Source organism: Eptatretus burgeri, chromosome 4, assembly GCF_056783735.1.
Source record: "Eptatretus burgeri isolate ZD-2024b chromosome 4, Ebu_testis_v1, whole genome shotgun sequence".
In the NCBI taxonomy this organism is placed as follows: domain Eukaryota; kingdom Metazoa; phylum Chordata; class Myxini; order Myxiniformes; family Myxinidae; genus Eptatretus; species Eptatretus burgeri.
The window spans coordinates 41,171,115-41,185,841 of NC_140964.1; the positions used below are offsets into that span (position 1 = coordinate 41,171,115).

Consider the following 14,727-nt stretch of genomic DNA (forward strand, 5'->3'; position numbering starts at 1 on the left):
TCAAGGCTGTTGGCGAGTGGGTGCACGGCAAGGCTGGGTGCTGGCGACGGACAAGACACGCACACGCATTTCAGGACATTTTCATTTGATGGACGACTTCTCTTTGGTGAGCGAGACGATTCCCCCCCCCCCGCCCCTGAATGATCTGCTGGGTACCCTTGTCTGTGTTTAGTTAAGTAAGTCAATCATTTGGAATTTATTTACTTTTACCTCACATTAATATAAAGTTCTTTTTATTTATTTAATTTCTTATTGATAAATTCTTGTTGACATTCCAACCTGTCCGTGCTTGTCCTTTCCTTCCATTGATCCAGCATTGTCCAAACCTAGATACACTGGGAGGTAATTACCACAGACTTGACCAAAAACAGTCGGCACACACCAGCAGTTAAAATGCTCGTCCGCCATAATTATGATCTAATCAAGATAACATTGGTGCTTTGCCGAGGGCGCGCTCCCCGTTCAGGTAACCACGTGACCTCTAGTTAAACGGCATAATTAGACGGTGGACACTGGAACTCGTGGTTAACTGGGTGGCGTTCGTGGTTCTAAAGCAACCCACCGTACCACAACGTTAATTGTGAGCAGTGGCCCCAGGTCCGGCTCCACCGAGGACAACCGGGGATTAAACACCCTGAGTAACAAACTGGTGTCTCGGTACCCGTGGCCGAAACAATATATATATATATATATATATATATATATATATATATATATATATATATATATATATATATATATATATATATATATAAATATATATATATATATGCAGGCCGGGGTGAGGTAAGAAGACAACCAGGGGGGGAAGCTATCTCGGGTTTCCAACAGACTCCCCGGAATTGCAGGCCGTCACACACACACACACAGATAATTCCGTGACGCGGCGGGTCGCTAACCGAACGTGAATGCTAATAACTTAACCACGTGACCGAGGGTTCTCCCGTCTATGGGTTAATTGGGTTACCTATTTCATGTGACCTAATTACCAGGGGACACGCCCTCGATTCACCTTGTCCAAACTGGATCACTTTACCGGATCAGATGCAGCCGAGCAACACTGCCAAGGACGTACCGGCTAAAAGGAACGCATCATTGGGAATTGAGTCCCAGAGAAGTTAGGATACGGACCATGCTAGATCAATGAAAGAAAAGACGAAAATGAGCTGGGAACATTTCTGCAAGGATTTATTAACAGACAGGTGAGGAAAGATACGTGGCACAGTGAATGGTGTTTATTGTTGTCTGTAGCAGGAATAGGAAGAAATGTGAGAGGTGCGGCAATAATACAAGCAACTTACAAAAGCAGACACAGAGCAGAGTTATCCCGATATAATTATTGTACAATCTTAACTTAAGTGAGGACAGGCGCTGACACACACACACACACACACACACACACACACACACACACACACACACACACACACACACACACACACACACACACACACACACACACACACACACGCACACACACCTCGATGAAGAGGAGTTAATGAAGAGAAAAAGGAGAGGAGATGAGGCTAACGGTCTCTCAATACCTTGCACGATTGCCTGACTGCCACCAGCACATTTTGTGGGGATGCACCGCAGGTCGATACCTCCCTGACAGCTGGCGCGTCGTCTCTTGCTTCGTGGCACTTCATGCAGCTAGCATCAGTCCAGAGAATGAGATGCGACCATCGGGTGTGAAGGGATGGACTTGGGTGGAGTCAGAAGCCAATGGGTAGAGAGAGACGATGAGGTAGTGAAGAAGGCAGAGTCAACAGGTGAATTGGTAAAGAAGGGCGGAGCCAGCAGGCGAATGGGTAGGTTGTCAATCCTGGGCCAGGATGAGTAGACAGGAACGACGGGCAGGAACGACGAGCAGGAATGACGGGCAGGAATGACGGGCAGGAAAAACATGCCAGTAGCTCCAAGACCCATCCTTTTATAGACCCCGTGGTGCGGGGTGGGCGCGACGACCCGAAGCGATGTCGTCACCCGAATTGGGCGCTCTGGTTGGGTTCCGGCCACTGCGCGGCCCGGCCATGATGGCCAGAAGCGGCTCCACTCCACTTCCGGCAAGATGGTTCCAAGCTGCGGATTCATCTCGCTCTGAACCCCATGATATGAATCGCCTTGCACCAAACCCCATGCCACGCCCCGGTGACCTGCGGTTGGTGCTGGTCAATGTGCCTGCTCCCTGATCGATCCGGCCGCACAGCATGCCTCAGCCTGGTAGCAGCTGCATCGAGGCAGAGGTGCAGGAGTATGTCTGCCATCCACGGGAGACATTTGTGGCCGTCGTGGTGAGCGAAGACCTATGGGAAGATGTTATTGTAACCAAAGATGTGTGTGATTCGTGCCCCGTTCGGTACGATGATAAAGTATCATGGGCTGCGCGTGAGTCCGCCATTGTACACGTGGTCAGCGCGTGAGTCCGTTCGCCATCGAGCATGCTCCATACAGTGCGATGATAAAGTATCATGGGGCGCGCGCGGGTCCGCCATTGTACACGTGGTCAGTGCACGGGTCCACCCGCCATCGAGCATGCCCCATACAGTGCACGCGGATCCGCCATTGTACACGTGGTCAGCACGCGGGTCCGCCCGCCATCGAGCATGCCCCGTAAAGTGTGATGATAAAGTATCACAGGCTGCGCGTGAGTCCGCCATTGTGCACGTGGTCAGCACGCGGGTCTGCCCGCCATCGAGCATGCCCCGTAAAGTGCGAGGATAAAGTACCACAGGCTGCGCGCGAGTCCGCCATTGTACACGTGGTCAGCGCGCGGTCCACCCACCATCGAGCATGCCCCGTACAGTGCACGTGGGTCATCCATTGTACACGTGGTCAGTGTGCGGGTCTGCCCGCCATCGAGCATGCCCCATACAGTACGCGCGGGTCCACCATTGTACACTTGGTCAGCACGCGGGTCCGCCCGCCATCGAGCATGCCCCGAACAGTGCATACTGTATGTTGTGAGCATTTGGTGTGTTGGTTATGCCTCTGATCGCCTGAACAGTGGGTAGGGGGTCGTCGCTGTGGGGCACGCGCTTCGTGCAGCGCTGGCGTTTATTGTTGGTTTCTACTGCTACCCTTGGTTTTCTGTGAGGACACATTCTTACACGAAAGACACGGCTATGGTTTTTACAGATGTGTGTCCGAGCGGAGTGCCTGCCAGCCTCGCGAGGACCCCTTGCTTGGATTTACCTCAGGAATAGATAAAAAGAATAGGAATGAGGTTCAGAGATTTAATCAGTCCGAGCTATGAGATTTACACAATGCACTGTCCCATTTGACCCACGAGACAAGAAGGAAGGGACTATGTGAACATACATTAATGAAATAACTGATTGGGGACCACTGTATGTTGGTTGCTATTGGTGTGAGAGGGACACGGTTTCCAGAAACCCAACAATATAGAAATATATATATATATATATATATATATATATATATATATATATATATATATATATATATATATATATATTGTTGCAGAAATGGCCCTTAGTGTGTTATTAAATATAGGATTAACCCAGATCCCCCATTAAATGCATGTTTAGCCAGGTTGTTCGGTAAATAGAGGTTAAATGTGTGTCGGGAGGTGTAGGAGGCATGTTTTTGTTCGTGCAGTGGTGGTGTACCGAGAGGTTCTTCTTCTTTGTTCTCCTCTCCGAACGAGTCTCCGCCCAGTGCCCTGGGAGGAGCAGTCGGCTGGGGGGCGAACGAGCGCCGGAAAGGCGGTAGTGGAACTGAGAGCGCCGAGAGGTGGTGCGATTGGCTGTACAGGGGACGGCTGTGTCTGTTTTGCGATCGGCTTTCGTGAGGAGCGAGCCGAAAGAAAGGCAGGGAAGGGACTGTATGAGGTCTGTCTGCCCTCTGCTGAGGGAGTAACTGAACCTGAGGGTCGAGTCGGCGATCTGCCGAGGGAGTAACTGAGCCTGAGTGTCGAGTGAAGATTCTGCTGTATAGGAACGACTCGTGGGAGGCTGCAATCTGTGTCGAGAGGAACTGGCTGCTGTGTGAGTTGGCGATCGACTTTATGAGGAGGTCATCAACAGGTTCAACCTGCGTCTAACCACGGAGCCTCTGTCCTTATTCACCTCACGGCTCGACATGTTTGTCGATCCACCTGCGGAGCCCAACACCTCAATTTGGCCTTGTCTGGTGAACAGGCCAGGCCCGGACTTGTATACTGGACCTTGTGAAAAGCCAGCTGGAACATACCATAGATCTTTCGTCTTGTGCCGTCGATCTTACGCGGGGTCTGAACGTGCCGAGGCTGTGTGCGCAAGCGGTGCCGGGAGAAGAAAAAGGATGACGCCGCCATATTGCCACACGGCGTGCTCGAATCCGTTGACATCGGCTTGTCATGAGCCGCATTCGTGCTTTTGACACTTTTCCTCTCGTCCATGAAGCATCACCAAGTACTCTGTGTCTTGCCTGCATGATGTCCGTGTCTTGTCTGCATGTTGTCTAAGGTTTATCTCGCTAGGGTTCCCTTCGAAACCTGTAGCTCCCGAGTTAAGAACGGGTTATAGGTTAATTATAACATTGTCGTGAATGCTTTGCTTGTGTTGTGTTCCCCGATTTGTCCCCAATAAATCTGGCTGAGTTATACGAGATTTGCCGCTTTTAATTTATTCGTGCCGTTTCGAGGAACGATCCGCTCGATTTGGATATAAAACCAAAATGGTTACGGACTGGTAGACTCCGCTTGGTCTCTGACAAAACCAGTCTGTAATCAGGGTCTATTCCCCTAGCTGGCAAGGCACAAGTGTATTTTGGTATCGTGGTCTGAGGCGCGTAACCCGAGAATTGTGTCGAACCAGCCGGCGCTATAACCCCGGAGACGGCGGTGCTGTAAAGTGACGCCGAATCTTCAACATTTGGCTGTCTAAAGTAGGTTGTAATTGACATCACTCGTCCGAATCCATAACAATATATATAAACATATTTTGTGTATATGTTTTTTGTGATGTCTGTCCCCCTTCAAAAGGACGACTTAAGAAGGGTTTTAAAAGCTAATCTTTTAACACGACTGTGTTTACTGGTCCACTTTTTCAGGATAAAAAAAACTTGAAAAACATTTTCCATTTCAGAGTAATTACGTCTCTTCTTTTGAAAATGTAGGTGGTGACTTAAAACCTGGCCTCAATGGCAGTGTACAGAAGTGTTTTAAAAATATATATATATATATAATAATAACAAGTGAAATCCTTCAATACAGCGCGTGTGGTGAATCAAATGAGTACACTAATGTTAAAATATGCAAGTTATGCTTTTTCAGTTGAAAAACAATTAAAAAGCGTACTTAGTATTTGAAATGTAAAAATCTTGTTATTATAGTGATAAGCACCTTTATATATATATAACATAAGGAATGAAATAGTTCGATACAGCGTGGCAGGAGGCTGCAAAAGAATGATAGCATAAGAAGAACTTATTAGAAGTTTATCGATTTCTTGATATTCATCACAAATTCAGGTCCAGCCTTGTAGACCATTGCAGTTGAAAAAGGGCTGAACATCACATTGAGTGCGTGCTTCCTGATGCGGCACCCCTGCATGACCAGGACAGCCGTTCACAGTGAGATCACATTCCCACGGAAATCAAATTTTCACAAATATCGATGAAGACTCGCGGATGAAGAAAATGTCGAAAGCTGTCACGAAAGCTTTTTAACGTTGATCAAAAAAGAAAATCGTACAAATTAAAGTAAGGATAAAAATATTATTATTAATGACGCAGTGAAGTGATTTGGGTTATGAAACAGATACCTGTGTGCTGCAAGTAGATCCGAGGAGAAGAATTCCTTCCGTTCCTCCACGTTTCAACCAATCAAAACGACGCATCGCCTTTCCTCCTTGGTCATTACCATCTGTCAGAGGTTATCGCCACCTCTCCACTACTTTGACCAATCAAAGCTCGCTCTGATCCAGAGCTTGTTAGAATGCAGCACGAGGTACATCGCCGAACGTGATTGGTCCAATGGTATCACGTGCCGCCGAGGATTGGCGATGCAGCATGAGGTACATCACGAACATGATTGGTCCAGTCCTGTTTGCTGGAATCCTCGTGCATAACACCGCCCACACAACACACGTGGTGTCCTTTGACCAATCAGGAGCAGTGCAGTTACAGTATCGTTTCCTACAGCTTGATTGGTCTTGTCCTGCACGTGATGTTTTCGGGTTTTTTTTCGTTCTTGTTGAATCTGAGGAGATTATTTTTTCGTTCTTGTTGTAAGTAAATTTCAACTACTAATGCATGACGAAACACTTGTTTATGGCTAATGTTAAAGAGAATGATGGCAGAAGAAGAACTTAGCTTTCTGCGTTCGGCGCGAAATGCCATGGTGGACGGCAATGACGTCTTCCGTTCGTTCGTTAGGACATGAGGGGAGCGTTTCTTCGTTTTTTTTCCGCCAAGCAATAAATTAAATGGTTTTCACATATATAACACATTAGTTTCACAAATTTCCATTGAAATACTCGGGTATTTCCGTCAATTGTTGCCATTTCCGTCGAGGTTACGCACTGCATCTACCGGACGGCCGTCATTGGCTGTCTTGAGGCACGTGGGGGGGGGGGACACCGGGCCCACCGGAGATGTGGTAGACGATGCTGGGGACATTTCAAACTCGGTGCAATTGTATACAGCGCACGCGCTGTAATAACAATAAATACAAGGCACAGGGAGGTGAAATTCACTGCACATGATGTGTAATGCGTGCAGAGTAAAAATGAGTGTTTATTTACATAGTGCGATGTCTAATAAATAAAGAAGATATAAGCACACCTGACACTAGGCTAAGGCTTCAGGCTTTGGCATGCTCATGAGGCTGTACCCTGAAAATGGGAGGTCCCAGAAGATAAAGAATATTGAGTTCCACTTTTACATATAGTGTTTTAAAATAATGTTTTTTCTTGCGACAAAACATCATATCTTCCATTCTGAATATTTTGAATAAAAGAATTCCAACCAGTGAGTTTTTGACGGGTTTTTATACGAGTATATATTGTTATGGTTGTCGGGGGTAGATTGAGGAATTTCATAGCAAAGTTAGGATTGTATACAGTTGCTTGGTGCGTGGGCGTGTAGGAGACATCTCGATGTAAATTAAGTTGGGAAACTGTGAGCTTTTGTGTTACTTGTCACCACACAGGGGGTGGTGCTGTGTTCATTAGATCGGGACTATGGCCAATGTCCCCAAGTATGTAATTGGCCCCTGTGACTTTTTCTACGTTTTTGCATTTACATGCCAGCAATAAAATAATTACGTTCTTATAAGAAAAAACACTATCTAAGGGAGTGCCAGAATTTGACCATCTCTGGACAAAACTAAGTGACAGTATAAAGGGAGGATTTTCTTTTATTTCATTTTCCCCCTTGTCTGTATTAAAGTCCGTGTGTAGAGGCGCCAAGACTTGAGGCTTTAATTTACATTGGATTATATTTATTACACTTTGAATTATTGCCTTTGTAAATATTTTATTTATTTTCATTCAACTCCTGTGTTGATTTTAAATTGCTTGTGTTGTCTATTTGTCGTGGGTTTGAGTATAAACCCCTTGTGCTGCGCTTCGTCGTGTACGTGCATTTGCCGCCCATTCCTCTCCCACGAGCGTCATAATCTCCGAGGATAACGTGTTCATCTCCAAGGAAAACCGCTCGGTGATCCGGGCTGGTCGGTGTTAACCATCCGTCCACGACAATTGGGTCAGGGGAATTAACCTAAGCGGCCACGGCCACGGTAATATGTAAAGCTCTTTCTAACCACTTACTGATTTACTGATTGATTGGTATTAAAGATCAGTTCCTTCCAGGTGACGTAGAAAGCTGAAATTTTTGCGTGCCAATCGATATCGAAGCCGATACACCGGAAAAAAAAAATCACAGAACCACAGGAAAGCGTCCGTAAATGAAAATATGAATAAATGAAAACAAAATGAAAAAAATATGCACAGGTGAGTGACCCGAGACAATGGGGAAGCACGGTAAATTTTGCACGCTGATGGACATCGAAGCTGATACACCAGGAAAATTCCCAGATCCGTTGGAAAGCATCCATAAATGAAAATATAAATAAATGAAAAATAAAATAAATAAGTGAAAAAGAAAAGGCAGGTGAGCGACCCGAGACAATGGGGAAGCATGATTCATTATTGCCCACAATGAGTAAACATACCCCGTTAGTAATATAGATACACACACACACACACACACACACACACACACACACACACACACACACACACACACACACACACACACACACACACACACACACACACACACACACACAATAGGGCAAGCCCATTTGGCTTGACACCCCCATGTCCCAGTGCAAACGGTGACTTCGCAGCTGTTCCCTTGAAGGTGGTCAGGGGTAAGTGAAATGGGAAGGGGTACAGATTCTGTATTCCCCACTCGAGGTCCCGTGGGATAGGCCGGAACGTCCTCCACGTTCTGACTTGCCCCACCAGGGAGGATCTCACGACCTTGGTTCAGGAGCTGCATCAGACAGCAACACACCATTTAAATTCATACAATATCAACAACAATAATAATAACAACACGATCAAGTGAGATATTGAACATGATGTCGACGCGTTTTGTCTCATTGGAGAGCGCGCATCGTTTGTGCCGGATCGGTACGGGATGGCTCCGTCGCACCGTCGTGCTCTTTGCTGTCTGCGAAGCGCGGTTCTCGACACGCGCTTAAATTGTTTACAAAAAATGGTCACGTGCCGTGCCGTGCCGTGCCGACTCGCACCGTGCTTTCCTGCCTCGAGCGGACGCGCGTGCTCTCCCGGGACATCTTTGTTCCCGGTGAAGGTGTCGCCACCTTGCTCCCCACTTCCTTCTCTCTTTCTCTCTTCCCTCCCACCAAGCATCTCCACCCGCGTCGTCCTTCCTCTTCTTCGGCATTCTCACTCTTTACCTCCTCCCCCCCCCCCTCCACTACCGCGCACCATCTAATGTTCCCCGCGTGTCCTTGCGTCAGCAGCCGAGCTGCCCGTGCGCGCCGTGCCTCCGTGATATCCGAGCTTTCGCCTCTCGCTCACCCCGTGCGCCGTTCGGGACTCGGGAGGACACCATGGTGTGAGTTCGATGGTTGAGGTGAGCGTGGCGTTCCGTGTGCGGAGTGGGGGGTGTGGGGGATGGGAAGTACGGGGTTTACCAATGCCCCCCCCCCGCCCCGATTCCCGATCGATCAGCTGGTCCCGTGGTTCGTGAGATACTGACACACATGATCCGAGAGCGCGGGGTTCGCTCGTGGTGTTGAAAAGTGTTGGCGGTGCGAGCGACGCTCGTTCCGACGCGATTGCGATCATTGGCGCCGGATGCGCACGGCTTCACCGGGCCGGCAGATGATCATCGTTGATAAACCCTGAGGGTGTTTGGGGCTTGAGCTCGACAAGGAAAGATAACTCATAAGGTGCCGCCTCGTCGTCACCTGCACTTAAACAAAGCGTTTGTCCTCCTTACCTGTGTCCCTCTTCACAAACAGGGCGCCCATTGATGTGGCTGAAGGCGAGAGACTAGTGTCCCGCTTCACGAGTGACGTGGCCCAGCAGTGACAGTGTGGTGAGTGTAAAAGTCCTCACGGATATAAATATATAAATATATATATAGTAATTTTATTTTAATATATAAACACAACGTGAGGAAGCTTCCTGCAGTCGTGAAGGTGTCTGCCGTCTTCGTGGTGTCGCCCTTTGGCCTTTCAAGGTAAAAGATAACAATAAAGAGCTCGGCGACGGAATAAGGAAGGCCCTTTCACTACCTTGATGGCAAACAGCATGGAGGCACAGCAGGGTCGTCTTTGTGTGTTTATTTAGTCTCTCATAATCACTCGGAACACACAATGCTGTAAATCCGACCTCCCGTCACGCTCACGCATCACTGATACACTTTCCCTTCCCGAGCTTCCGACGGTTGTTGTTGTCTCGGTGGAAGGTTGTTCCGAGGTTTGGAACCCCGGAGCCGCTCTGAGGACCACCCTCGCGTCGCTCTGCACACCCAAACCGTTAGCGCTCGTTGGGGGGCTCGACAGATGCGTCCTGGGTGTGATCTGGCACCTCTTTACTGGACACCTTCCACAAAAAATTCACCCATCGGCTGCACACGTCCGCATTCACCTCTTCACTCGCACTCACCTTTTCAGTGCGCACACACACTTTGCACCTCGTCGCCATCCTGTACATGTACGCATCAACACCTGGCTCTTCACAATATGTTTACACAGTCACCTCTTCGCTATATATGCACACACAATTTCACCTTTTCACTGTACATGTACACACATCATCACTGTGCATGTGAACGCATCGTTGTACATGTACACACATCTTCACCTCGTCATTGTACGTGTACACACCTCGTCGCTGCACATGTAACCACATCACTGTACATATACACACATTTTCACTTCGTCACTGTACATGTACACATAAACACCTTGCTCTTCACGATATATTTACATATTCACCTCTTCGCTATGTATGTACACACAATTCCACCTCATCACTGTACACGTACACATGAACACCTCGTTCTTCGCTATACGTGTAAACACCTCATCACTGTACATGTATACATCAACACCTGGCTCTTCACTATATATTTACACATTCACCTATTTGCTATATATGTAGACACAATTTCACCTCATCATTGTACGTGTAAACATCTCATCACTGTACATGTACAGTTTTGTACACACATTTTTACCTCATCACCGTACATGTACACATAAACACCTTGCTCTTCACTGTATATTTACACATTCACCTCTTTGCGATACATGTACACAAACTTTCACCCCATCACTATATATGTACACACATTTCACCTCATCACTGTACAAGTACACACATCATCACTGCACATGTAACCACATCACTGCACATATACACACATTTTCACTTCGTCACTGTACATGTACACATAAACACCTTGCTCTTCATGATATATTTACATATTCACCTCTTCACTATGTATGTACACACAATTCCACCTCATCACTGTACAAGTACACATGAACACCTCGTTCTTCACTATACGTGTAAACACCTCATCACTGTACATGTATACATCAACACCTGGCTCTTCACTATATATTTACACATTCACCTATTTGCTATATATGTAGACACAATTTCACCTCATCATTGTACGTGTAAACATCTCATCACTTTACATGTACAGTTTTGTACACACATTTTCACCTCATCACCGTACATGTACACATAAACACCTTGCTCTTCACTTTATATTTACACATTCACCCCTTCGCTATGCATGTACACACAATCTCACCTGATCACTGAACATGGAAACACCTCATCACCGTACATGTACACATAAACACCTTGCTCTTCACGATATATTTACATATTCACCTCTTCGCTATGTATGTACACACAATTCCACCTCATCACTGTACACATACACATGAACACCTCGTTCTTCGCTATACGTGTAAACACCTCATCACTGTACATGTATACATCAACACCTGGCTCTTCACTATATATTTACACATTCACCTATTTGCTATATATGTAGACACAATTTCACCTCATCATTGTACGTGTAAACATCTCATCACTGTACATGTACAGTTTTGTACACACATTTTCACCTCATCACCGTACATGTACACATAAACACCTTGCTCTTCACTTTATATTTACACATTCACCTCTTCGCTATGCATGTACACACAATCTCACCTGATCACTGAACATGGAAACACCTCATCACTGTGCATGTACACATAAACACATTGCTCTTTGCTATATATTTACACATTCACCTCTTCGCTATGCCTGTACACACAATTTCACCTCATCACTGAACATCTGAACACATCATCGCCGTACATGTACACATAAACACCTTGCTCTTCACTGTATATTTACACATTCACCTCTCCGCTAAGCATGTACACACAATTTCACCTCATCACTGTGCATTTATTTGTAAACACCTTATCACTGTACATGTACACATTCACCTCCTTGTTACACACACACACACACACACACACACACACACACACACACACACACACACACACACACACACACACACACACACACACACACACACAGTCATGATAAATTAAATTAAATTCATTTTCACACACATGGAGATTCCTTTCAAATGAAATATTATCCATGAAATGTGTTTGAGTTAGATCCAGAGATGGTCTAATAATGTATTGGGTTATTACACTGGTAACTGATCTGTAATATATTTAATACGCGGAGCCTTTTGATTGTATTTTATTGAATATGTAGTAAAACGTTGCACGTTCGGATTCAATCATTGTTTCTCGACTCAAGAACCTGTTAAATCCCAATTGTGCAATTGGAACGTTTTGTGTGTTCCTGTGGAGCATTCATTCCCTAACTCGATTCATTGGATCTTTTTGCTTGTTCATTCCATAACTTGGACTTTTAAAGTCACAATTTCATCCAAGTCTGTGTTATCCAGCAATTATGTGGTATTTCGAACATTAGATCAGTGTTCCTCTGCAATTAGGAACTTAGAGCTGGTTCGTCGTGTAAATATCACCTTCATCACAGGTATTCATTCACCTGCAGTTGTGGGAACTTATACTAACAGAGCATTCACGCGTGTAACAAAGTCTTACGTAGCAAAGCAAGTCACCGGTGTCCGTCATTACAACATGAAAGTGTGGCGGAAACATCGCAGAGCATATTCCAAGGTCTGGGCAGACTATCGTGTTGATGGTTCTGCCTCTTGGGGATGGTGTCGTGACGTGGAGCAAGCTCAACTGTCATGGCTGGAGTGGCTTTGTCTCAATGCAGGAATGACTTGTCACTCAACAGGCCATGAGTAACGGCAAAGCTGGTTAATCTGACAATGCTTCCTGGGTTTTCACCTGGGGGACAGAATGTACCTGGATAGAGAACGCTTCCATTTGTCGAGCACTTACTGTACATGACCGGTTTACAACTTACCACTGATGACCTTGCTTGTGATCCTGGTCAATCTCGTTCGGATTTCCATCGATAACTCGTAAAACATCTCAGGAAGCATCAAAGCCCACCTCTCCTTTCCCATTTTCTATAAAGTGGAGATTCTTGGAACGACATCTTACCTGCACTCAGTGCTGGATGATCAAAGGTGAGCATAATTTGGGCCCACCTGTTATTTCGCATATTATTAATTAACTTTATCCAGGTGGTTTTGTTCAATAATAATTATATAATCCTGTAGTGACTTCCACCTGCCCTCCTCCCATCCTCACCCCCTTCCACCACCAGTCATCCTACCTTCTCCTTGCATTCAGCTTTCCTTTCCTTTCTTCCTCCACTTTCATTCTCCCATCTCTCCCCATTTACCCCCCATTTTCCCGAATTTCCGCTCACACAACCATTTATTTCCTCCTTTTTATTTCTTCCTCTGCAGTCCACCATGAAAATTCCTTTTCTCCCATCATTTTTCTACTTCCCTTTCACACTTTCCTCCTTTGCCTCTCCCTCTTCACTTCCACCTCTTTAATCTCCCCACCTCATTTTTCTAAGTATTCCTCTCTGAACCTTTAATCTGTGCAGTATAAAGGTACTGCGTCCAACACAAACACTACTTTAATTGGATAAGTTGGACAAGATACACAAAACAAACGGTGATTAGCCACTTGTTCACTTTGTGCAGAGTTACTCCATCTTTGTAGTACCTTTGGAAAGCAGTTTCCATGCCAACTCGCTGAGCAGTGACCATTTGTCAACCACAAGGGACGTAGGTAGCAGGGTTGAGTTTGAACATGAAACTCTAATATTACATTGTGAGATCAAATTCAGTAACTTGCACTGTGTAACCAGGCTCACAGTCATTCAGGTCACGAAAACCATTGACACGTAAGTGTGGCTAATTAATTGTTTGATTCCTCAGCAGTGTCTCATAAGGTAATGACTGTGAAAGTTTATGCTTTGTGACGAATAAGTCACATTTTGTATTCTGTTAGTCTGACAGAATGGTGCACAGGTAGCACGTTTACCTGTGAGCTGCCGAGCATAGGTTCGAATCCTGACCCGACGATAAACTGTCTGGTTGGTGCTGCGTAGGCAGTGCTTTGCATCACAGAGATGGACGTTAAGCTGGGTGTCCTGCCTGCTAGCATTACTCGGTGGATGATAAGGATCTCCCAGTGTCTCTCGCTATCCCTGACACCCTGAACAAGTTCCAAAATTCCTGCCACCTTCGGTCAAACATCAGGCCTGTCTGACCGGTTTGTAAAAGACTTGGGTGATAAGCTTTTGCCAATCCCACAAGAAGCTAGAAATAATTGGTGCTTTTAATAAGAGGTAGTCGATTTCATGTTCTACTTGTGACATGTCTATACTGATCTGGTTGACACTGGAAAGCCTAAGGTCGCTACCTGTAAGTCGTATATAGATGGCGATGTCATTTTCTGTGGTTGCCTCTTGATTCCAGAACCCCTGGGAGGCATGCTCAATCAGATTCTCTGCACAAATCAGGCTGTGTGGGAATCCAGCTGTGTACAAACCCAACTGTGTAGGTTTCTGGCTGTGCATGGGTACTGCTAGATATGTGTGTGGTCTATTCCTTGCTTGTTGCACGCTGTTCGCAGCAATTTAGGTAATGTGTTGTCGTAGGCATAACCCTGAAATGCTCACGGTTCAGTGTGGTACTCCTCATTTTCCTTTGAATGTTTCATGAGCTTTCGATGACTGC

At 46.0% G+C, this 14,727-nt stretch overlaps 1 protein-coding gene and 1 long non-coding RNA gene across 4 annotated transcripts in view; one reads left to right on the top strand and one right to left on the bottom strand.

Annotated features, from left to right (window-relative positions):
* The window catches only part of LOC147027870 (uncharacterized), a 39,982-nt gene extending 31,044 nt beyond the window's left edge, over positions 1–8,938 (bottom strand). The window contains exons 1-2 of the long non-coding RNA XR_015057315.1: positions 8,768–8,938; positions 5,769–8,505 (exon numbers count right to left, since the gene is read on the bottom strand). This is a non-coding gene — a long non-coding RNA (uncharacterized LOC147027870). The remainder of the gene's footprint in view (positions 1–5,768; positions 8,506–8,767) is intronic.
* Positions 8,939–8,943: 5 nt separating this feature from the next.
* The window catches only part of LOC147027871 (semaphorin-6A-like), a 200,432-nt gene continuing 194,648 nt past the window's right edge, over positions 8,944–14,727 (top strand). For all 3 annotated transcript variants that reach the window (XM_085877585.1, XM_085877586.1, XM_085877584.1), the window contains exons 1-2: positions 8,944–9,114; positions 9,506–9,582. The gene's annotated coding sequence lies outside the window, so the exon portion shown is untranslated. The remainder of the gene's footprint in view (positions 9,115–9,505; positions 9,583–14,727) is intronic.